This window comes from Homalodisca vitripennis, chromosome 8 (assembly GCF_021130785.1).
Source record: "Homalodisca vitripennis isolate AUS2020 chromosome 8, UT_GWSS_2.1, whole genome shotgun sequence".
In the NCBI taxonomy this organism is placed as follows: Eukaryota; Metazoa; Arthropoda; class Insecta; order Hemiptera; family Cicadellidae; genus Homalodisca; species Homalodisca vitripennis.
Window position 1 is genome coordinate 67,565,964 of NC_060214.1, and position 26,991 is coordinate 67,592,954.

General features: G+C 35.4%; 1 protein-coding gene across 3 annotated transcripts in view; it reads right to left on the reverse strand.

Moving 5' to 3' along the window:
• The window catches only part of LOC124367668 (protein yippee-like 2), a 231,823-nt gene that overhangs the window by 90,925 nt on the left and 113,907 nt on the right, over window positions 1-26,991 (reverse strand). Inside the window, exon 1 of one of the 3 annotated variants that reach the window (XM_046824677.1) lies at window positions 25,713-25,859. The exons of 1 other annotated variant lie outside the window; for it this stretch is intronic. The gene's annotated coding sequence lies outside the window, so the exon portion shown is untranslated. Of the gene's footprint in view, window positions 1-25,712; window positions 25,860-26,991 lie in introns of those variants that run through there. One more of the 3 variants, XM_046824680.1, reaches the window with a different exon arrangement.

A 26,991-nucleotide genomic window follows, 5' to 3' on the forward strand; every position in this document is an offset into this window, starting at 1 on the left:
CTGGAAGCTTTGATTCGATTTTGTGCGAGCATCACGACCGCTTATGCGCTAAACTAATATTCTATGTTTCCAGTTATGAAATTGTGTATATCTAGAAATCTAGAAAAAATAATAAGATGAAAATATTGTGGGTCATTCAGAAACCAGTGTCTAAGCGAGCATCACGACCGCTTATGCACTAAACGAATATTCCATTTTTTGAGGTTATGAAATTGTGTATAACTAGAAATCTAGAAAAATTAATAAGATGAAAATATTGTGGGTCATTCAGAAACCAGTGTCTAAGTGTTTTTAACCCACTATTCCTTTTTGTAAAAAATGTATTTTTACAAAAATAAAAAAATAAAGCACACATGTTTTACATCCTGTCAATAATACTATGTATTTGAGAATAAATTAATTTTCAAATGATCTTAGCACCTTTAATTTGACTTCAATTGGATGAGTAGTTTTTTTTATCAAATTTGAAAAAGCTAAAAGTTTTGTTTTTTTACCCTCACAATAAACTAAAAGGCTAAGCCACAACTTTTCTCTTAAATTACCTCCTTCCAGATGGAAAAGGAACATAAATACTAGTGCTGACAAAAACAAATATTCTTGTCGCTTGCGCACACTCAGCCACTCTGTTAAGCGGCCTACACACGTTCATATCGGCTTGTCAATTCGATGTGAACAAGCCGAACTGACAAGCCGAATTGACTGTGTGTATGCAAAAGTTTGTTCAAACGATGTGAGCTCAAGCCAGAAATTTGAACTGATGGCATGATGGAAATTCATCATTTCGGCTTCACACATCGGCTTGAAGGCAAGCCGAACTGATCGTGTGTATGGGAGCTTCAGTTCAGTTCCTCAAATCAACTGTCTGCGCATGCGCACCAGTGACAGGCGTCTGTTTAGCAACTGTCCCGCGTGTTTGCTGCTGTATCCGTAGTAGGTGAAATTTATATCCCCCTTTTCCAAGTAACAGCAGACTTTGAAAAAGTAGTATTTTTTATTTACATTACACTGTGTTGTCAGTGCAATGAGTTCTTGGAGTAAGGATTTCCTTCTTCAGTTCATAGAGTTGTTTAGGGGAAAAGAATGTTTCTTCGTTCATCCGCAAATAATTATGCCAATCTTTGGGGTGAAACCGAAGTTCTTTAAAAGGTTAACATGGGAGCACTGGGCTCGTTTTAAAAGCCAGTCTTTAGTCCACTAATTCCGCTTGAGTTGACGCTTTCTTTTCACAATTACACAAGCCACTGCATCATATATTAGTAATAACTCATCGTCCGAAAACATTATTTAACTTGCAATTTCCGAATGCACACATGCACAACAAAATTTAATTAACCAGATCGAACTGACAAGCCAAACTGAACGTGTGTAGCGGCCTTTAGTTCACAGTTTCGTACAGAGAGAGGAAACCACAAAGCGGGACATAGCAGCGGATATTGCACACAGCTAAGATCCAATGAGATAAGATAACTTATGAGCACAAATGGAACTTGCTATCGGCTGATAATGATTGCATGTGTCTTAATGTTACTAGAATAGTGAATTCAGAGTTATTCACACACTCGGTTTATTATTTTTGGATCAACAATGAATAACTGTTTGTTCAATTTTACTTACAAATCAATCAATTACAATCCAGTTGAGATTAATTTAATACAATTTTAGAGAAGTTTTTATGATATACGTATTTTAGAGCCCAGTAGAAAACATGGATGAGAAATGCTTGTTTATAGTGTATTAAAAATATTCTGTTTTTGTCTCTATTTCGAGACAAGGACGTAGCCAGCGAGGGGGTTCAAGGGATCCAGACCCCCAAATTTTCAATTACTCTTTTAGTAAACTATTATTATATAAGTAATTCACTACTACTGACATGTACTGCTGAAAGATCGATCTAAACAAAGAAACGGGTTAACAACAAAATGGGGCCTTACCATGTACATGTTCAATACGGGAAAATATCAGTTGTTTGGTCTCCCCCGCCCAAACTTTTTCCTGGCTACATTCTTGTTTCGAGATTACACTGAGGTTGATTGAGGCCAACATTAACACAACTGATTTTTGCTATGGATGCGCCTTACTCCACGAAAAGCGCATTTAGTCAAGCCCCGTTTAGCTTATGTACTCATAAAAATTTAAACAATCTATGAATTATTCTTTGTTTAACTCCATTAAAAGATCGGTGGAACAAATTTGGCTTCATTAATGTCATTACTCGTACATTTGAGGGGACATTTATTTTTCTTACGTGATTTAAATTACTAGGGAAAAATTAACCATAATTAAAATACTTTATTTAGACAAAATTATATATTTGTTTAGCTCGCGCATTTAAAGAGTTCTTCATCACTCCGAATGGTGTTTATGAACGAGCCGGTGGCCGCACGGTCTAAGGCGTCAGGCTTTACATCTGAGTTAGACAAAGCGCGGGTTCAAATCCTGCCTTTTTAGTTATGTCGAGCATGTACTTTACCGACCCTCCTATTTTTTCTCTTTGATAAGATCCTCGCACAGGCTAGTAGCGCATAGTGACGGGCGATATAGGGCTGAAAAGGGGGTCCCCTCATAAAAAAGAAATAAGTAACAAAAGTAATCTTATTTGTAGTTCTTAACAAAATCCAACACAAAATAACAATTCATCGTTTAAAGTTTGTTAATGACGATGGGCGATTTGATAAAATAATAGGGGGTTCGGACATCAGCATACACGTAACAAAATGTATAACGCAACTGTTTGTCTTGTTATATCTCACTTTCATCTGTGCGGTTGTGACGTGTGATAGTGCTCTTGAATTCTCGTGCTCATCACCTAACGAAGAGGGTAGATTCCAATCCTCGAAACACAACGTTTTTAACATAACACAAAAATGTATAACACAACGTTTTGTGTTATACATTTTATAACACAGAACGGTGGCAAATATCCGAAACACTATTATCCTTACAAAATAACAGTTTTCTTTTACAATTCGTGTCAGTCTTAGTCGAATATTTTTTATTAAAAATACGGATTTTCACCCACTCACTTTAAAATGAATATACATATTTGGCTACGTACGGTCGAAAAAATACACCCGTAGAAAGAATTGAATATATAATACGTATTGAAAATATTCCGAGTTGGTTTCAGCTATTTAGAGATCAAACTGGGGATGTTTGTTGCGACCCCTATCACAATGAATAATGTTACGAGCAAAATAGAGGGAGAGACAGGCAAATATACAATGTGTACACAGAGCGAGAGAGACGCAAATTCACGCCGGAACTGTCACGCACCCAGAGGGTCACGGGGAGTGCCCTATCCCTCTGTCTTGTCGACCTCAGGCGATGTAGAAGTTGCACTACTATCTTCAATGACTCGAACGAAGTTCAGAAATATGAAATGAATTTGACATTATAATTATTGACTCTACCCAATACGGTCAAGACCGGAAGTCCTGTGGTTCGGAATCAACTTAAAACTAAGATATCATTGTGATAGTAATTGATGAGACTCCCTAAGAACCGAATTTATCAACCGCACTCATTTCATACAAACTGCCTTGAAACGCATAAGAAATTACAAGGAACAAAGCAAGGCCTGAAGCAAACACTCGAAAAAATTGTAAACAATAGTATTGCAAAGCTCGTTGTCTAGTAACTAGACATAACGGTCCTTCTAAATTTTCACGTCTCTCGTATTAACGCCAAGCTCAGAATGAGCTGACTAACACCACCATTGAAGAACTCACAGATTCATCGACCTCGATCTTGTCTGTGTGGAAATGAACCTTCATGCAGAATTAAAAGTAAATAGTTCAATTGTTTCTCGAGATATCCAGCGGACGGATATACAGAAGACAAATTTGATCAGCCTTCTGATTGACAGACTCCATAGACGATCATCCAAATCCATGGAGGGACATTATCGGATTCAATTTTGTCCAAGCATAAATTGTTTCAAACAAATTTTCAATTTTATAGCTTAATTCGTTCTTGTTATATCCTAAAAGTAGAAGGGAAATTTGCCCGCTCCTCTGAGCAGGCTTTGCTAACGCTCAGCTAGTTATTTTCTGCAGCGCCCTTCAACTGATGCTTTCGAGACTCATTTTAAATATCGTAGGATACAATGTATACCATGGAATTTGACTTATTTTTATAATTCACAAGGCTTTAACCTTTTTTCTAGTACCGTAAACAATATATACGTATTTTTGCTAAAACGATATTTTTCCTTTTAAAGCACGACAACCGCGGCACGGACTTGGGTCAATCGACTGACCGTACTAAAATCATTAAAGTTGCTGATTCTGCTGAATCTAAATCAATTTACACAAATAAAATACTTAGTAATATCTGCAATTTGTCTCTGAAATAACGACACGTGTCAATTACCGATGATATTCACCATGGTTGAGTTTCACAAACGAATGACATTTGTTCACGGAAAATGTCAATAACAGTTCTATTATTCATTCCACTCAACCATTTCCAAACATTAACTTAAATAAACGAATTGATTCTTGCCGCGTGATATGATTCTATCGCATTTTTTCACGTCACGGTTCCAGAAAACGCCCCTGTACGAGTCATTAGCAACACATGAAGCGGTTTTTAATGCATTTATGACAGTCCTACCTCCAGAATGTGACCTGTTTATGTACATATGGGTATGCAGTAGAATAACCATTTATGTGTGATAATGTCATAAATTTACAATTTTTTTTAATTGTAAAGGTCTCCACACCAATTCGTTTTTTTGGGAATAGGTAATAGAAAAATGATTTCCCCAACATCTTCCATCAAACAATTGGAATCAGTTTAATAAATCAATTCGGGAATGTATGGAAACTAAACACACGTTATATAATAGTTTGACACCCGAATTATTTTTTAAATAGTAGCTCCTCCCTTCTCAGTAGGCAACCTCATTTTCATTCATAATTCACTTATTTTGTATATTTCGACAGAATTACATTTTGTTGCCACATTGTAGCTTTTTCTGTGTTATAGCTAACACTTGTAGATCGTAGCTTTGATAGGTTCCACTGGAGGTAAATTATTCATACGGATGAGGAGTGGAGAGGTCCGGGGGATTATTTCAGTTACTTTTGAGGTCTGACGCTAGAGCTGCGCCACATACTTTGATTATTCTATCCTTGATTATGAATCCTTCTGAAGGATTCAGCAATATCTACAAAATTCTAGGAAAACTTTTATCATTTTCTATCAGTTTGAATCTATCATATGCCCACTTAGAAATATGTGCTCTCAAAATAGACTACGTTTAAATACTTACTCAATAAATAATAATAAAATACATCTTATATCTGTCATTGTTATCCTTATAGTAGTGCAATAAATTAATAGCTTGGAAATAACTACTCGAAAAGTCATAATAAATTAATAAAATGCTGGTGCTGGAAACTAAAAAAATCACGTTAACAGATAATTTATATTTTACAACAGTGACTACACGAGGATGTTTATTGCAATACCTGTTTATGTTATCACTGGTAACAGTATTTCATAAAGCAGTTGTAACCGGTAAAATTCAGTTCTGCACCTGTTTGGCTAATCGCATCGGAGATACGTTCAGGATAGTATTCTCCGGACGTTGTATGAGTCAAGCAATACCTAACGTTAATAATACCTACTTCGGATTGGTTATTATTTTAATGCCAGAAAAAATATTTATAGTAGTAGTAGTATTACAGTTGGGTTCACCAGAAAGTGCAGTTGAGGGAAGAGCCTATATGGCGCTTGACTTTGGAACAGCCAATGAGGACTGACCGACGTTGCCAAACTTCCCGCTGTAACCGCAGTGCTCCGTGCCGGGCGATAGTTGTGTATGGCAACGTCGCGCGGAACTGTCCATTCTATTGGTCACCACCAACTGCATTCTTTCGTGGCCTCTACTGTATTCTTATTAATTCTACTATACATACATATAGTATAACCACACTGAAACTTTCTAAGCCTTCCAACTAAAGTGTAGCATAGAAATTCGTAATACCTTAACACATGTCTAAGACGGCCATGTTATACTGCAGAAAATTACGTGCGAAGATTCGACTGAGCGTCAGTGGACATTTTAAAAACTGTAACTATAATGGCAGAACAATAGCAGAATAAATAAATTGATAAACAAATTGAGTACAATCATACTACATTCTGACACGTGACACAGTAACACATGTAGCCTAATGAAATCGGAACCTTGTTACATGAAGCCTTCTACGCTACACTTGGAGTTTAAAACTGTAACTATAATGGCAGAACAATAGCAGAATAAATAAATTGATAAACAAATTGAGTACAATCATACGACATTCTGACATGTGACACGGTAACACATGTAGCCTAATGAAATCGGAACATTGTTACATGAAGCCTTCTACGCTACACTTGGAGTGTATCGTACTCCTGCCTTATACAATATTATTTACAGGTAACAGATAATTTTAATTCCAGCAATGACCGATACCTGTATATGAAAAAAGGCAAAATCGTAAAACGTTAAAGAATGACAGTTAATTTGAAACCTTACTCACTTTGATTAGTAAAACAGGACTGAATACTCACCTGAAACAAACAAAATTAATGAGTAAAACATAAAAAAGTGACAATTTATGAAAATAGCGTAGTCTACCTTTAAAGAAAATACTTTAACTTTATCGTATGAGAAAACATGCCAGATTACAATATTAATTTTCAGTATACTCGTTTACATTTTTGTTTAGCCCGTACGCTTTCTTTTATACTCTTCTGTAGTGTCAAGAACTATGGGGGTTCACATAATTTACAGTCTTACCAACGTTTGGCGTCTATAGAACCAAGTAGGTACTTCAAGACAGCAATGAATTTAAAGAAAAACGTAAACAGAATATTAGGAGCAGACTAGCCAATATAAATTGTTTACCAGCAGGTGACGATGTTTGGGTCATCCCTTTGGTGGGAGCCGGAGCCCATCTGTGTTGTAAATGAGACAACCAAAGACGGTCCAAATCCAGGTGTTTCACTGAGGTTAGTACTAGGGCCGGCCATAAACATGCGCTAGTGATTCAGCATACCTCGCCAATGCGAGCTCACCGTCTAGAACAGCGTTTCAGTAAAACATCTCCGCGCACAACCTAATGATTCGTCGCACTGATAAAGAAATGTTCCATTGGACAGAAAAATATACGCTAATTTTGATCGAAGAAAAACGGCATATATCTAAGGGTTAAAAAATATTAAACTATAGTTTTTTGGATTGTCAAGCTTGAAACCTACCGTCAGGCACGTAAATAAAATTATATTACCGCCCGCTAACGAGATATAAATACGTACAGTTATTTTTATCTCGGGGCTGATACAGTAGGACGATGCTGATTTAATTTTATTTCTATATTTGATGCTTGATTTATGTCCGTTACTTACGAATATACAATATATTATACTTTATGTACACGAAAATAGTCCCACATGAGCCACAGACGCTTGTGCGTGGCGAAAGAGTCTAGTGCACAGCGGTATTACAACAATCATCAAATTGAGCATAATATACAATTTTTGTATGTTATAAAAACAATTACCGTATCTCAACACTAAAACAAAAATAAACCAATGTCATTTGTTGGCCATATACCTGAAAAAATGATGCCACAAACATAAATACTTTATATTCGAATTATTTTAATATAAAATAATATAAAAATTAATCAAAATAAGGTGTGTTATTTGTGATCGAAAAAGCACTGAATTACAAAATGAATTACTAACGTTAATTAAAAGTAGATTCTTATTACTAATTTGAGCTTTAGTTACAACAAATTATATTTTAATATTTTAACTCTTTCCCTATTTTCCCATTTCGACTATCACCAATACTAGAGTGAATATTTTATCGATGTTTTCACTATGGGGAATTCTTTATCGAAGTCCCGAAAAAGTAGGCTGGGTGCTTATACAAGGAGTTAAGCACAATAAGCACAAGGTGTTATTTGTTATCAATAAAGCGTTGAACTGAAAAATGAATCTTGGACAAATTGGTTGTCGGACTGTACAATTGTAACGTGGGAACCGAACCAAGAATTCTTAATGCCAAATTCGATCCTTTCATCCTCTAAGAGTACGCTGGAGTTTGCAAATCATCCAATTTGTTGGTGAGGATGTCAGGTGACAAAACACCCTCACAATCCGACCTCTTAAGAACATCTGCACGAGACCTGTGGTTGCTGTGATACGGCTACACACTCACTGATAAGATACTGCAGAAGCAGTGGTGTAGTCAGACACATTGTGAGGGGGGCAGCAGTGTGTCTGAGGACATCCCAGAAGCGATCGATGTACTCGAAAAAAAACAGCAGTTAAAACGACACGCATTTCGAAGAAATATTTCAGTTCTCGTATAGAAAGAAGTTTAATTCAAACCAATACACTTTTTAAACTATAACTCTGAACATTGCTGGAAAGTTCTGAAATTAAACTTCCTTCAGTTATATATTTTTATCAATGTCCCCAAAGCCGGGGAAGTTTAACTTTCAGATATTAAAGGAATATATACAATGCTTTTCATACTATTTGTATTTCTAGGTTGCCAGGTGCTTCTAAGCTTAAACTTTGCGCTCTTCTACATAGTTTGGTACAGTTAAAACGTGCTTGAGGGACGTGTTCTATGGTATCACTGACGCTATTTGAGTTGAACTGTAGCCCTTTCTGAACCCTTTTGCCCTTTCATACCGATAACATGAAGCGTTGACAAGATGTTATATTACAGAAGTTCCATTGAAACTGAGAGATTTCCGTTTGCAACTTGGAGTCCCCCACACCCCACGTACTAGCTACGTCCCTGAGATAGGATGTGACTTGCCCACAGTGGGTCGGTCACAAGAGCACTTCTGGTGTTCTGCAATCGTCTCCCCAGTTTTTGCACATCACGCAACAGTTGGCTTCAAATACGTTGTGTAATCGCATCGTCGCGTCGCAGCGCACATTGTGTCAACAACACTAGCTAGTTTCACTCGTCGGGACGGAAAAGAAAGTAAACGTTCTTTAGAAGTGAATTCGTCTCGCATGCGCCCAAAAAAGTGTTGCGTATTCATTACCAGAGACGCTGGTTATTAAAGGGGTCCCTGCACAGATATATGTATAATTCGAATCATGGGCATATATAACGGGGTTCAAGCATCCCCCCCTGAAATTGTGAAAGACAAACATTAAAATTGCACCCATTTATGGGATCTTAAAACTGAACAATTTCATGGGGGAAGATTTCCGAGCCCCCATTTTGGAAGATATTTTATAAAACCCCCCCTCCCCCCCCCCCGAAATAATCTTCCATATACGCCCCTGATTCAAATTCCAGTACCAGTGGGAGTACCTATACCAAGTATGTACGAGGGTACGTAAATACGTAGAAACTACGCGGAATGTTAATTGAGTTAAATTGCGGTATGCTAATCCGTGTAACACTATTGCCCCTGTAGGAATAATTGTTGTGATGATAAAATAATGTTCGATTTTACGTTTATAACCTCCCGACTAAACATATGGCTTGTGAACAATATATGTGGGTGTGCAATCACCGGCCATAACCAAGGGGAAACCTATACGAAAACTCGTGTGTGTTTTTTATTTTTTATTAAGCGAAAAGATATAAATCTATAGTTCCCAATGTTCTTCTTCTTCTTTTATCAAGACCTTTTTAATGAGGTGTCACTTAATGAGTCTACATTTACAAATTTTGAACCACATTCCTCCAATCCCATTTTGGATAACTGGGCAAAGTTGTAACAGTGACTAAAAAGTTCACTTCTACTTCCTGGAAAGGTGTCCTGAGTTCCATCCCTCCATCTTTATCCATCAAGAACTAAACAGAGTGTATCCATACTTTTAACTCACACTGTATTGTCATTCCGTTTATTAAAATAACCCTTACATGTTACAAGCAGCGAGAGAAAGCATGTAAAATGTACTTCGTAATAACAAAACTAAACACAATTGGTGAAGTAAATAAAAAAGAGTATTTGCTTCGTTGTGTTGATTTTGAAGCAATGACTTCTTTTTCAATGGAATAAAAATCAAAGTACTACAAAAGGAAAGTGTTTGCTTCATATTTCCCAAATACCAGATTCGTGTGAATAAAACATGGCAAAAATTACACTGCTGTAGTAATTGCTTCATATGTGTGGAGTCTGGCGTAGGTAAGACTTCCTTGCAGATCAGTTAGTACCCCATGGATGTCCATATATGTCTATGAGATACGATATATTGTAACCATTGCCATGTCACTTATTTTACGGTTTGAGGAAGAACGTGTAAATGTTTTAACTACTGAGTTTCTGCCTGAAAGTGATGTCATGAGAAGAATCTTTGAACCAACAAATGGAAATGTTTTTATGCGCTGTAGTTAATCCTGGATTTCAAGTAGAAATGGTAGAAGATGCCGGAATCAAACGATTTTTGGAAGATACATAACTTGGAATCTCTTGTCTATTTAATTAATTTCATTGACTGGGTGTACTGTAAAAAGACTAAAAACAGCCCTTTGTTAACACAACTCTTTTCCAGAGTACCTACAGCTTCATTACTGCTTAGAATCGTCAAAAAGATTTTAGCGTTGCGTCTCATCAATCGCTTATCTCATCGTGCAGCTCTCGGGGAGAGACTCAGGAGTTCACAAAAGAGAGTTCTTACTACGTTGTTAGTAGATTGTTCCGGTTGGCTCATAGTAGTAACTACCTAGAGTGACAGCAGTTGTTATTCACTTCGTTTCAATAAAAAGCTAACACTTCGTAGTAGTTACTGCGACTATTCATTTCACCCGATCGTTGATAAACAACTTTTACGGTTTGAGGATGAAAGTGTATATTTTCACAGCTGAGTTTCTGCCTAAGAATCAAACTAAAAAGGTTTCCTATTATGTGGAACTCCGTGTGGATTTCTCTGGAAAGAATTCCCAAACTAATTGTGTGCTGCGCAGTTCTGCATACAATTGGAATCACAATTTTGAATATCACCTCGGCGACAATCCCCTGCTTTTAGGGAGATGCAGAAACCGTTGCAGAGATAGAACACTTGCCATTACAAAAGCACCAGGTGTTGAAAAGTGTCAAGAGATTATACAACTTGTGTTTTGAACTGTACTTACTTTTTGTTTTGGCACGAAACTTGTCTTGTAATTTAAAAGAGAGTCGAGTTTACTTTATTTTTGAGGCTTATTAAATATTTTATGTGTAACTTTGGTTTTATCAATCACGGCTGTAATATTTTGAAATGTAATATTACTCTTCCGGGAGTCCACGATATTACAGTTCTTACTACGGTGTACTAGATTTTAAGGATGTAATAACTACCATCTCTCCGGACGGCCTTGAGTAGTAACTATCTAGTAGTAGCAATTGTTTCTTCACATCGATTCAGCCAAACGATATTACATTGTATTAATTCTTCCGACTTTTTACTTCTTTTTATTTATTATTTATTAATGGAATCCTTTCACTAAATACCCTTACCGAACAAGACACGTCTGTACATAACATATTAAAACAATTTAGCCGAGAAAAGCTTCCATATTTTAAACCCAGAGATACTCAAGGTAACACAATTTGTTTAATCCATTGTTTAAAATAGACATGAAAATACATTGCTAATTGCAGTTCGGCTCGAGGTTCTGTTTCAAAGTACAGTAAAACGAAAACGTAAACAGAAAGTTGTAACGGATTCGCGACGGTGTGCTGATAAGAACGTCACAGTGTAGTGAGTGGTAAGCTGTTTGAAGTAATCGCTGTCATTATCAGTGGTGAATGATAAGAAAGATTTAGTATCAGGTGGTTTAACCTACTGCGCAGTTGCTGGTTAACGAGGTACGATGTTCGCTTCATTGTTAGAACTCTTGTTTGTATACAAGTCCTTGTGTATCAGAGAGAATCGCTTCCGAAACTCCGAAAAGAACTAGTTCCGAAGAATTGCCATAGTCAAAGGCAATATTTCTAAGAAACTTATCACTTCCCAGAGCTGAAGTTTCCAAGTACAACGATATAGTCTATGGGAATTCCTATTTAGCGTAGCTTTAGTTCCAAGTCTGGAATAACGAATCTTGTTATTTCCAGCCCAAGGAGCAATTCCGAATCGTCAGCTCTTTAGTTCCTTAGCTATCTTCTGCTGTAAAATACATACCTTCCCTATTTGATAACTTACCCAAATTCGTGTGCATTATTACAATAAATAAATGAAGCAAATGACGCGGTAAACAAATTTTTAGAAATCTATCTTTAGATGGAAAATATACAACCTAAGGTTAATGACTTTTAGTTCCACATTTCAATTACTGCAACTCTATGACCAAATTATTTGACCGTAGTAATTAGTGAGAAGCTGAAAAAAAAACTCAAAACTATTGTATACCTTTATGATGTTAAACGGCAGCAGAACTTCACGCCGTACTATTCAGTCAAATATTATAAAATTAAAAGATCAAAGATCTGTTAAAAATCTAACACTAGACCATTAAATGTCACAATATGGTTTTTTAAGATATTTGAAATATGTCTCATGTAGGTGTCAGAAGCACTCGCTCTGGCTCGTACATTTTGATAATGCCTCAGCACAGGACTGCAGTGTTTGATAAGTCATTCCATGTAATGGCTTGTAGGTTATGGAATGCCCTTCCCCAACCAATTACTTCCATCGATAGCGGTTACCGGTTTTTGGCTAAACTGAAAGGTATGTATCTTAAGCGGTTAGCCGAGGCAGGTCCGGTCTGAGATACTGTGGGCGTGACACCGGCAGAGGGATGAATGTGAGATTGTGTGGAAATTGAAGTTTGAACTTATTTGCAATAATTGGTTATAATTACTACTTTAATTTTATGTGCATATTAAAAGTATAATTTTCATTTTCACGTGTTAAAATACTATGTTCATTTCTCCACGTTGTTTAATGTAATCATTTCTTTAATTTTTATTGTTAAGCTAATACAGATTTTTAAATTTTACGTTAACGCAGGTTGTGTGTAAGAAAAGGCCATGCGGCCCTAACTTTGCCTGTATAAATAAAGAATTTTTCATTTTTTTAGTTTAAAAACTGGGTGTGATCTGAACCATAATGGAACATCGATGGGTATAACGTACCACGAATAGTTTACATGCCGATGAGCTTACAATAATCAATAGAAACACAGACCCATGTTACGATGTTACGGACAATACAATTGTTATAAAACGAGAAATAAACCTAAAGAGGCAGCTACCTGGGCAGCCATTATGTTTTTAGTCTACTAAGAACAATTATTAAACCTCACGTACTATTTTAAAACATCCTTATTTTGACCGTAGGATAATGTGAGGAGATTTTTAAATATATAATTAATAGGCAAATAAGGGATTTTTAGTTTTCTTAGTAATTTGTTATTCACAAAAAATTCAGAACGTAATTTACTTAAATTATTAAATATTCCAAATAAATACAAAAACTAAAAATTAAAACTGGATATAAAAGGTATCTATAAAATGAGACATCATCAATAACACTATGACCTACAAACAATAAGAGCGTAAAAGTGTATAAAGTTAAACACTGTTTATACGTGATGAAGCACAAGATCGTCTCACTACGTGATGAAGCACAAGATCGTCTCACTACGTGATGAAGCACAAGATCGTCTCACTACGTGATGAAGCACAAGATCGTCTCACTACGTGATGAAGCACAAGATCGTCTCACTACGTGATGAAGGACAAGATCGTCTCACTACGTGATGAAGCACAAGATCGTCTCACTACGTGATGAAGGACAAGATCGTCTCACTACGTGATGAAGGACAAGATCGTCTCACTACGTGATGAAGCACAAGATCGTCTCACTACGTGATGAAGGACAAGATCGTCTCACTACGTGATGAAGCACAAGATCGTCTCACTACGTGATGAAGGACAAGATCGTCTCACTACGTGATGAAGGACAAGATCGTCTCACTACGTGATGAAGCACAAGATCGTCTCACTACGTGATGAAGGACAAGATCGTCTCACTACGTGATGAAGGACAAGATCGTCTCACTACGTGATGAAGCACAAGATCGTCTCACTACGTGATGAAGGACAAGATCGTCTCACTACGTGATGAAGCACAAGATCGTCTCACTACGTGATGAAGGACAAGATCGTCTCACTACGTGATGAAGCACAAGATCGTCTCACTACGTGATGAAGCACAAGATCGTCTCACTACGTGATGAAGGACAAGATCGTCTCACTACGTGATGAAGCACAAGATCGTCTCACTACGTGATCGTCTCACTACGTGATGAAGCACAAGATCGTCGCACTACGTGATGAAGCACAAGATCGTCTCACTACGTGATGAAGCACAAGATCATCTCACTACGTGATGAAGCACAAGATCATCTCACTACGTGATGCACAAGATCGTCGCACTACGTGATGAAGCACAAGATCGTCTCACTACGTGATGAAGCACAAGATCATCTCACTACGTGATGAAGCACAAGATCGTCGCACTACGTGATGAAGCACAAGATCGTCTCACTACGTGATGAAGCACAAGATCGTCTCACTATATCTTTTAAACAATTTAGAAATGTATACGAAATAAACCCAATAAATCTTATGAAAATCGAGACATTTTTAACAGGTGGGTCGAAGAGAAGCGAAGCATCAGTAAATCCGGGTCGATCCGTTCAGTCCGGATCAGCTTATTGATAGTTCCCGGATTATTGGAATTAACTCCCCCCAGTATGATCTCAGTCCCTAGGTCCAGAAATTGTCCTGGGTGAGGATGATGGAGTAGATCCGTGTGGAACTACTCCACTGAACTAGTTCCGGAGTGAAGTACACACGTACCAAAACGTAATACACTAGATGTCTTTGCGCTGCGTGAAGATTACAAGTTTTAATGCCCCATATAATGGCGTGTTAACATAAAATTAGGATCTGTCTGAACTTCAAGTAATACATTTTTCACTGTTTAAGTTATTCCACCATAGGGGTTTCATGTAGCTGTGAGAATTAAATGAACTACTGCAATCGTTAATAAATTTATCAAGAGTGCGATAAATGTTACACAAATGGGAGCTGAATGTTGCAAGTTACTATTTATGGACAAGATTAATCAGTACTAAGAGAGTGATGTAAATTATATACTTGAGTAAAAATACAACGAGCCAACATAATGCAAACATCATTTATTTTGTTAATGATTGACCTCGTTACAAGAGTTGCCCGAACCCTCGCTGCTAACGAACGAATAATTACATTAATCTCTTATTAGCAAAGAACGTAATATAATAACAAACTAAATGCGTTACTTAGTTCTGTTCTGCAGTCTCGATTTGGAGATTTTTCCTGCTAATCAAAACCTAATGTAATTATTTTTCGTTGAACTGTATCACTCATTTCTATATGGACATTTTTAGGTTTCAGTCCCTATTTTTATGTTAAATGAGAAATCTATTACTTAATAATTGTAAATTCATATCTCAAGATTTCGCAAATGTACGCACTAGAAACGTTACGAGATATACCGGACAGCTACAGCAAATTGTTTCCTAACAAGATAAAACAAAACCAAAAATACTAAACAATATAAATAATCTACGATAAGTAGACGTTATTTCAACAAAAAGCTGGAATCTTAATACAGTAAAAACTTAATGCAACATTTCATTATATGGTCTAAAGTACTTTACCCATTAAAAGTTTTTTTTATACTTCAGATAACTAAAATACTTCACATGTCTAAATTACTGATTGAAATACTCAATTCTATATCGAGACTAGGAATAAAATAACTGTTTATCATTCATATCGAGTACGTATCAAAATAACCACAAACTCATTATCCTAATTTTTGTAGGTGTAATGTGTTACTTATTATTCTACATATTCCCAATTAATACCATACAGCAATACAAGTATTAGAGAATGATTTATTCCAACTTTTATGTTTATTTTACAATTTTACTGGCATTAATAACGAATGGAAACAGAATCAACGTATATCAATCACTTGCATTTTACATACTATAGCACTCACGGAATTACCTGATGGTGGGAATAATGTTAAATATTTATTTATTTAAAATGTCACTTGGACGTTTTAAACATAGGGCACGGTGAGATGAGTAGATGTGATTACATTATTCAAGGATTCACAATCAACAGTTGGCGGAACTGAGGCTCGGTTTACAAAAGTGAGTCTTGGGAACATAGGGCACGTTGAGATGAGAATATTTCATTACATTATTCAAGGATTAACAATCTACAGTTGGCGGAAACTGAGGCTCGGTTTACAAAAGTCAGTCTTGAGGACATAGGGCGCGATGCGATGAGAAGTTTGATTACATTATTCAAGGATTCACAATCAACAGTTGGCGGAACTGAGGTTCGGTTTACAAGTCAGTCTTGAGGACATAGGGCGCGATGCGATGAGGTTTGATTACATTATTCAAGCATTCGCAATCAACAGTTGGCGGAACTGAGGCTCGGTTTACAAAAGTCAGTCTTGAGGACATAGGGCGCGATACGATGAGGTTTGATTACATTATTCAAGGATTCACAATCAACAGTTGGCGGAATTGAGGCTCGGTTTACAAAAGTCAGTCTTGAGGACATAAGGCGCGATGCGATGAGGTTTGATTACATTATTCAAGGATTCACAATCAACAGTTGGCGGAATTGAGGCTCGGTTTACAAAAGTCAGTCTTGAGGACATAAGGCGCAATGCGATGAGGTTTGATTACATTATTCAAGGATTCACAATCAACAGTTGGCAGAACTGAGGCTCGGTTTACTAGTCAGTCTTCAGGACATCGATGCCTTTTTCAGTCTCTGGAACGTACTTAATAGAGATAAAATCAATCAAAACAGCATGCGGATTTTAAACGATGCTGACTGTTAGTCATTGATTTATCACATTATCTTACGAGTCACTTACAACTACAACTAGGCTGTATTATAATGTTTTAAAAGCATCGTCAAGCATAGTAAATCTACAATAAAAATATAAATCTCAATATTAATGTCATGGCCATTTAAAGTTACGTATCATCAAAATTAGATTTTTTAAGGAATTCATAAAAAAGTTATTTACAATCAAACACTGTTTTGTATATTTAATTTATACTGTACCTTACTGTAATTTAATTTTTATTTTATTTTTAACATAACTACTATTTGGAAGTCTAGTGCCAAAGGTTGTGTTTAATTCATGATGCCAGTGAGGATTAAGTTGCAAGGCAATAAGTGCAGGATTTCTTTAACTTGCACAAATAATAGAATAATAAATTTAATTTAACTTAATTTAATTATAACTATAGGAAGTGATACCTCCTATAGTCTGTACCTGTTTGCATTTGTATTAATACTGAACCACAAACTGTACCATCTCATCCCTAATGTATTTTTAATCCTGACGACCCTTAAACATAAAAACAGACGGAATAGAAAACGTAAGAAAAGACTGTTTATTTTTAAAATTTCAACAAAAAGCAAAGAGCCATGAAATAATAAACACTGCTGAACACAAGATGAAAACACTAGTTAAGAGCTGGATGATATTACGGACTATGCAAAATTACAGCGAGATGAAATTGCAAGATAAATAATTCTTCAAATTAGCCGCAGTCGTTCTCAGATTTGCTCGGGTGTAATTGTATCAAGAGGCAAAACTTGGCGGGGGAAGCGAAGGAAACAGCCAGAGAAAAACAATACAGGATAAAATAAGAATGAGATATCCTTCGACGTGCATTGTTAAAGCAAAGAACTCGAGAAGAAATTAACTTTCCGTTGTTAATTAATTAACCTTCCGTCGGGCGCAACTGATCAAAATAACAAAGGATGGAAAGATTTCTACTACTTCTTACGTTTCTCCGTTTGGTCTGAATCATTCTGTCGCGCGTTCCTTAAATCCTTCTACCGTATTCGGAGAGTGAAAACTGCACTTTACGAAAATCGGTTATTTAACATGCGTAATATAGCTAGACAACTATTGTACAGCACTTATTAAATACGTTGTCCGTAGCGGACACGCTAGTATGCCATATTTACACAAGAGACCAACCATCCAAAACCACAAATTTATCTACTGAAAAAATGAGCGCCCGGAGTGCCCTATGCAGATTAAGAGGCTCAAGTAGTAAATAATTTACCTGTAACAAAGTTACGTGGTACAGCCCTAGCGTCGAACGTCTACGACGAACAAATGCATAACAATATTCAGTTTGTAAGCAATTTGGAGTATACAATGCACTGTTAAAAAGAAGGAGAGTTTCAGTTTTACAATATTCACGTTAGGTAGCAGCAGCGAACCCCTCTCGTAGTTCACTGTGAGAATTGCTCTGCAGAACAGAACCCTTTGTGTTTTTGAGAAAAAGATCAAAGTGTCTTTTATTTGCAGACAAGCTTCAAAACAGAAATAGAGTACCTACATATGTTTGAATTTTGGGGGAATTCGACATCAAATACAAATACGCTATGCACCAAAGCGGAGTATAAGATTATGTATAAGTACATAGACTACTTGGCGTGTATAATCCTCTACTAAGCCACGCTGTTTAAAGTGTCTATATATAAAGGTATGATTCTTTTTGGAGACTTTATTGTATCAAATTATCTATGTAGAAAAAAATATTCTTTTCGGAAATAATACAATACGCTACTGTTCTAGAAGCAATAAAGTAATCTGCTGTGTACAATGAACTGGTAAATGTAATTATAAATTATCCAAATACGAAATAAAAACACAAACATTAAAAATACACCAAAGCAAACACTTAAACACAACACAACTTAAACAAAGTAAAATGAAAAGATGCCTAAAAGATTAACACCTGTATGATATCAAAACTACAATTCACTTTGTGCAATTAACACTTTCGACTGTTAATTACTCGTTAACATAAACGAGAACGAAAAATTTAAGAGTGAAAGTAACAATTTAACAAACATTCCCACTGGTAATAGAAAGTAGTATTACACTGAACAAATGGAGGAAGAGCATTCGTATATTCTTCAGCTCTAAATAGAGAACTGGGAAAACCTCTGCGACAATCCCTCCCCTTCCATCACACAGCTGAGACAAAGAAGATCGGACACTCAAAGTCGTTATAATTAACCTCCGACTTGAGGTCGATGTTACTGTGAACTTTGAGCCTAGCTCCATTTCAACTTCCGCTTAGTGCAGCGTCTAAAATCTGACACTGTTGCAGACTTGACTATTGGAATCCAAAGTCCACGATCGACTGAAGGGATCCAGCAAGACTGATCAGTAGATTACCTTGACAGTACTACCTATAGTAATAATCTCGACATCCTTAGATGCATCTGCATCTCCAGGATACTGACATAGGGGGCCATTCCTTGAGATGCTGATACATTCAAGAATACCCAAATCATGGAAAGTACTAAGTAGTATTACCAAGGTAATTTACTTCGGCCATGTTGTGGATCTATTCAGACGGACGCGGACTGTAGGTTCCAGGAGTCAAGTCTGTGGCGGTGTCCGATTTCAGACGCTGCACCAAGTGGAAGTTGAAATGGACCTAGACTCGGCATTCAAATTTAATCAAGTCTTTCCGCCACAGCTATGGTCGATGTTACTGTTACCAACTAAAACGAGGGCTCAACACATAAGTAATAATAAGATCGTATCTCGGATTATTCCAATGATTCTTCAAACACAAACTATTAAAAATATGTATACCATAGTTGTTCGTCTTATGTCCGCTTCGAGGCTTCAAGTAGTTTAGCATATTCTCTAAAGACCGTTATTTGGTTCATATAAAGTTGAGAAATTCGCATCCACACAAGAACTCTCCCTCACACGCGGACATTGCTGTCGAATTTCCAAGCAGTACTCAGTTGTTTTCCCAGTTTTCCCAGAATAGTCGAGGGCAGAAGCGCCAAGACTAAGCTCAGAGCGTATCCTCTTCCATTCACGCCTACTTCCATTCTATAAGAGGAGCTTTTAGGGGAACTTGGATATTGTGAAAGACACATAATTGAGTCTGAACATAGCCTAAATTGTTCATAACGTACACTTACAGGAAATTCTTACAATAACGAAACCTTATTACTGAACTGAAGTATACCATCCCTCATCTCCCACCACTATAATGACGACCATAAAGTATTTAGAAAAAGAAAATTAATGCACAGTACAGTAGTTACATTTGCCAACCAGCTAATTTGTATCGTTATTTTACATTTCTGGTTACGACATATTATTTTCTGGTTATGAGATATTTTTCCAAATGATTAGAAAACTGAAATTAGTGCAGTTTTTAATTATAAAACCAATAACCGTGAATATTGGACCACTGCTAAATATGAATTGCATAGCCAAAATGAAATCCATTCATAACTTAAAGGAGACTAATACAAAGAGTAAAGTGTATGTTTATAGAAATTTAAATAAATGTTTACACCTCTGAAACTACCAGAGAGCTAATAGTGTTTAATTAGTAATCCAGCAAAAAATGCAATTAAAAAAACTGAATCACGATAAACAATCTCAATTATGGTATTTCCAACAATGTTGACATCGCGTCGTCGCTTTGAAAAATAATCAACTTAAAAATAACCACAATCTGACAACCAATTCCATTACCGCCTTTAGTTGAATATTCATGACTTTACAATGCAATATCGATGTAGTCTGACGCCTACGAGCAATCTATAGGCTCTCTACTAGTATTAGTGTTGAATAATCAAGACTTTGTTGAACATTTGAGTACCTACATAAATGGAACATACCAAATACTAACGTGATGCGCTGATCTACCAAAGTACGTAATTTTGAGGTAAAATATAGGTTTTACCGAAGCATTCTGTCTAAGTGTGAAATCTCACGATAATTGAGAATTGTTGGATTTACATGGAGTATTATATTTGTATCGTTTGCATAAAGCGTGTCGGAATAAACTATAACCTCCACGTTATATTTAAGAAAAGTAAATCATTCATGAAAATTAGAAATAAGAGAGGACCCAATATTGAGCCTTGAAAGACATCCAGTTTCAACAATAGAAAATCAGAGCGATATTTCTCGCAATAGTGACTCAGTTAAAGAAAAAAAAAAAAAAAAAAAAAAAAAAAAAAAAAAACGGATGCCAAAAAATTAAAGTTTACATAAGAGAAAGTGATGGTCCACAACATCAAATGCTCAGAGAAGATCACAACATAACCTTAAAATATACTGATATAACTCAAACGAAGATAAAATACCTAGGCTATGCGTCATCACTACTTAGGCCTGGCCTGAAGCCAAACTGACAAGCAGATAGAAAATAGTATTTTGAAACCATATAGCCTCTTGAACAAAATTGTTTCAAATATTTTGAATATCACTAGTGTAATTGACATTGGTATCTGGAAATTCGAATCGGACGCAGTTCATTAATTTTGAATTGTGTACTAAGACAATAAAGAGATGTATGGCTGAATATCGACGATATACAGTAACATAGACGTTAATACTCTTTTGTTGACTTCGTACATAGTCTCGATTGCAAAGATGGATGCTGTTTCATTTTACTGGACATTACGAACTTACACAAGAATATTTTTATAAATTAAACTACATACGCTTCATTTTATGATAAATACAATTCTATAACATACGCATTGAAATTACAGAATAAATGCAATCTACACTTAATTTGGTTTACAATTTCGAAGCAAACATACAAGTTAAAAATAAAAAAAGTTTCAAGACGTTTTCTCAAAATTTTAACTAGTGTTGATCTTAATAACTTATTCATCCTTTTGAAGTATTTTTTTTTTTTTTTTAGTTTGTTTTTGACGATGGAAATATTGTGAAGGAAACAGGACTTTACCAGACATTTACCATCGTTCAGTGATACAATACAATCAGTATCACTACATTTCGTGATCTGCAATCTGATCTCTTCTTCAGGTAAATGACTAAACTAATGCATGACTATAATCTAGGTAAAAGTAACCAGATTGTAGGTAACGACTTAACCTAGATTGTAGCCATGCATTAGTGTTGTCATTTACCTGAAGAAGAGATCAAATTGCAGATCACGAAACGTAGCGTTTTTGATTATATTGTTTCACTGAACAATAGAAAATGTTCGGAAAATCCTGTTTCATTTTGAGGTAAATGTGTACTGGGGTGTAATAAACATTACTACTAAAATTTTTTTTAATTCCCTGGAAGGTAGGGGAAGTAGAGACCGAGGAGTTAGCCAAACCGGCTGACATAACCACGATGGACACAACACAAGTTCCTTGACTCAGCCCGGAATAGTGACAGTCGCAGATCTGTAAGACAAGGTCACGTGCTCACGATCTCGTATAAAGGCTGATTGACCAGCGAGAGGCGGAGATAGAACAGACTCTGTTCTAAATATAGCAAGTTTCTTAATGATAACAGAAACACTGAATAGTGCCAAGAATAGAGCGAATCTCGAAGCCGCTGGTCAAGTACAGGCTTTATATCTATTCAGAGATGGATTACGGGTGTTCAAAAACTTGACCTAATACACAGAAAAGAGTTAAGATTCTAGAATTTGTGTTATTGGGTATTTCTTATTTCATTTATTGCTTATTTTTATACAGAGTTTACTTTTTAAACTGTAGTTGTGTACTTGAGACCAACATTGTAAACACAACTACATTTTTTGTTAAAACTGTCCTGAATTTACAAATAATTCTATTTCGTTCCATATAACAAAAAACGTTCGATTTGTTTTATTAAATGTATTAACAAAATTCACAACCCACATAAGCCAAAAAATTAATAATTTAGAAACAGTTCATCAGAAAGTTTTAAAAACTCATTTAAAACGCATTTTGATTAAACCTTAAGAAGGGATAAATATATATATATATATATATATATATATATATATATATATATATATATATATAGGTTCATGAATTTATCTTTTAAACTAATAAATTAAACTCCAAAATTCGTATACTTCGTACTTTTTGTAAATTCAATGTCCAATGTAAAATTATTTAAACTCTGTGTTATTAAAAATTAAGTTAATTAACAATTATCTTTTGTAGATATTAATGTATGTTTTTTCTTTATATGTAAAATATATATATATATATATATAGTATGGTAGAATAGATATATAGATATATATATATATATATATATATATATATATATATAGTATGGTAGAATAGATATATATATATATATATATATATATATATATATATATATATAATATATATATATTTGGGTCAGTGCGTTCCAAATTGTATGCACACTGAAGGAATCGTGGAAACTATAAGAGATACAGCAATGATTAAACGGAAAAAGTTGTGCGTAATAACAAAATCAACAAATTAATGTGGTCAAGTTTATTATTGATGGTTTAATTCACTCGCTCAAAACGTTTAATTCAGACTGTCACAGCTCTCTTATTAGTACTATATTAAAACCTGTTTTACATGAAAACTGCTTGAAATTTCATCTAGTTTAAAATTATTGTAAGGCAAAATGTCTCAATACCATCAGTCAGGAGGAGTATGGATCCCAAACAAATCAGTCGCATTAATCAGTACACGATATATATTTATTGTATAAAAAATCAAAAACAATCTCGAAGGAAATTTCCATTAAGATATTGCAACTTCACAATAATATGTTGTTACACTAGTGTGACAACAATGACTAAAAGTGAAGACCCATTATATGAATCTGTTTTAAAACGCATTCATCATGATACTTATTGATACATCTGTAGGCCAACGATAACAGTTGTATGAGGTCACCATACTCCACCGTATTGCAAATGAGTTAAATGTTAACCAGACCGTGGTAAGGCAAAACAGAGTCTTTCATCATTAGAAGATAAGTAGACTACGTAAATTCGCATAAAATAAACCTATAACCATCCCAAAGGAGTAAAAGAAGCTTGGAGGAACACACAAATGTATTAAGTTTTGTAACTAATTTGTTAACAATTGAAAAATCCTGAACTTCACTAAATGACAACGTAGAACAAAATTATAGAAAGAAAATTCACTTTCGTAATCCCTATGAGAATAACATGTTCAAAAAACGTTAATTACTTTGTGATTTAATTTAAATGCTAAGTATTAGCGATAACGGATTTAAAATTGAATTAGCCGAAGCTGTACGATTACAATATCCTGAGCGATTAAAATAGCAACGTATAAAACAGGTAATGGGGAGGGGGGAATTAACGTAATTGACACCTGATCACCAATGCCCCAGTGATTAAAGTAATTTGCATGAACAGGGAGCTGCAAGGGTAGTTGGAAGGATGAGAGGCAGGTTGGGTGCGGGTGGGTGGTAGTTGCGGGAGGGGAGGGGTTGGTGAAGTAAACACAGTGACGAGTAAACAACACTGATTACCGCGGTGTTGTTCCTGTAATCGACTGATTGAATTTCATGCAATAATACCGGCTTGATTAAACAAATCATTAATCAACTTATCGTAATTCATTTGGAGAAATACCTTGCAGTAAAATATACCTGACTTGCTACCTAAAAATTTCGACGGCATGGCAGTCTGAACTTTAATGTAACACTCAAATATGCAAAAATACCTATTGAAGTTAAACAGGTTCTGAGTTACAAAATCTGTAACGCCACTAACATTTTCAATTACGGCTCTTCTCAACTCAATATTTTTATATAGCCGATTGATTGCGCTAAATAAAATATAAAGGTGTCAGCTGTAATAATTTATTGCATCCTTGATTTTATATGTTAAAATACTCCAATATCCATACTAATTTCTTAAAATACCAGTAAATTACCTAAGACATTAGCTCATGAAATTTGTACTTGATTTTTAGGGATCCTTTATGAGTATTTAATTAACTTGAAGATCAAATGGGTATATTTACAAAACAAAAGTACGAAGCAACTATAATTACTATATAAATAACACACAAGGTATTTAAGTTAGACTTTCAATATGAATATGCATATTATTTGCAGAAATACGTTGTTAAAATGTAAAAAACGTGAATTACTTCATGTAACTTGGATAATCTTAAATAATGTTTTAATTTAGTTTTTTAACTGTCAAACCAAAAGAATAAGCGAGAATAAACCTAATGCTAATTAATAAAACTTGTTCTATATAAGCATCACATATCGTGTCCTAACTTCACTAAATTGCAAGCAATTTTACATTACGTTATCATGCAATTTATTAGTATTAGCGATAACGTGTTTAAAATTACATTTTCCGAAGCTGCGGGAATACAAACAATATCCTGTGCGATTAAAATAGCAACGTACAAAATGTTTAATAATTATTACAGCTTTAAGTTACATGAAATTAATTCCTTTTTGTACATTTAAACAGTTTTTTGTTGAAGGGAAGAGAACAAGATGGCATTCGAAAAACTGTGAACACAATTGAGTTGCTTGGACCTCTGCAGAATATAGGAAACTACATTGTTAATTCTTAATGAGTACAAAAAAGTTTCATAACATTAAATTTTGAAATGAGCTATTGTTGTGACTGGATATATGGTACCCGCTAGAACACAAAAGTAAAGTGCAACATAATGTAATTTTATTTGGAAAAAGTAAGTATATATACTTTAGTTCATGAAGTAGTAATTTCCTAAAACATAACAAATAATATTCATTAAATCTTAATAATTTTACATCTTTTCACAAGCGGAACAATAATTATTAAAAAAAAAACTTAGTTACAATGGCATACAATTTATGAATATTGTTTTCAAACAATAGTTACTTACGTTGAAACGCGTGTGTACAGGAAGACTGAAAACACAAAGCGGGAGGAGATCAAAGTGCGTTGACTTCCGCTCAGAGGAATGCGATCATCTCATAACAAACTGCACTGTACCGACGCGCCACGCGAACTGTCTTTCACTTATCAGCCTGATAACACAGTGCGCACAGCTGTTCCATGTCAGCTGGCTTTGTGCGCCGCGCACTCGGTTATCCCTGTGACGCTTGTCAACATAACCTCACTTTGTAGCACATGAGGTTAATGGGCGTCTCCGCTACTACCACCAATGTTGCATCCTCTGTTGACTATTACCACTTAAATAAGAAGCAAATTCCTTTCATTAGTGAAAAGGTCATGTAAACCCAATTTAGTCATTATTTGTAATACCAATAACATTGTTTACCTCGACGAATACACGAAGGGCTTCTTATTCATTAGACTCTCGTGCTACTAAAAAGATATTAAAGTTAGTGATGTGTTGTCTTATCTTAATAAGATACATTATGGACTACACTATACTGATCAAAACTTAATTCAGTAAATATAATTAGATTCCCTGTCAACGTTTCGTACACCTGAAAACAAACGTATTCTAGTAAATTTTCTTTTAGTTTTCGTGAGACTCGCGGTGTTATCAATATTAACTTTTCAATGCCACATCGTTGAGTTGCAGTAGACTGTAAATGGGGTGAAGAGTTCGTGGAGAGAACTTCGTCGCTGAAAGTTTTATCGTAAATAAACGATGACCTGGAGACCACTTCAACGTACGGTTTCATCGGATATTGACAATAATACGAGTATAAAACTACGCTGTAGGTTAAAGCGTAACAACTCTTCGGCATTACACTGTACACTTATTAACATTACAGTTGAGAGACAGCATTACATGTTCCAATTAAACCTCCTAACAACGCAAACAAAATTTCATGAAAATCAATCCAATTAGCAAAATTTGGTAGAACCAGATCTTTCGCGTTGTGCAAGCATTACATTTGAGATCATATCGAAGCGAATTCAATTATATCATCCATTTAGTATTTGATAACTAACCACAAGGTCCCCTCTTGGGTTGTCGAACTGCCGAAGGACAAATGGAAATAACTATGACAGCACCAACTCCGCAAACTTATTCAGCCGTTTATAACGAGCTGTTAAACCACAACAAACAGTCCCTGAAGAGGCTCACGTATCTGGGAAAACAATCAGTTGAAAATTTTAATGCACCAAAGTCCAAAGACGCCAAGAGAGCGAGAGAGAGAACAGATCGACTAGGTACTCCTCAC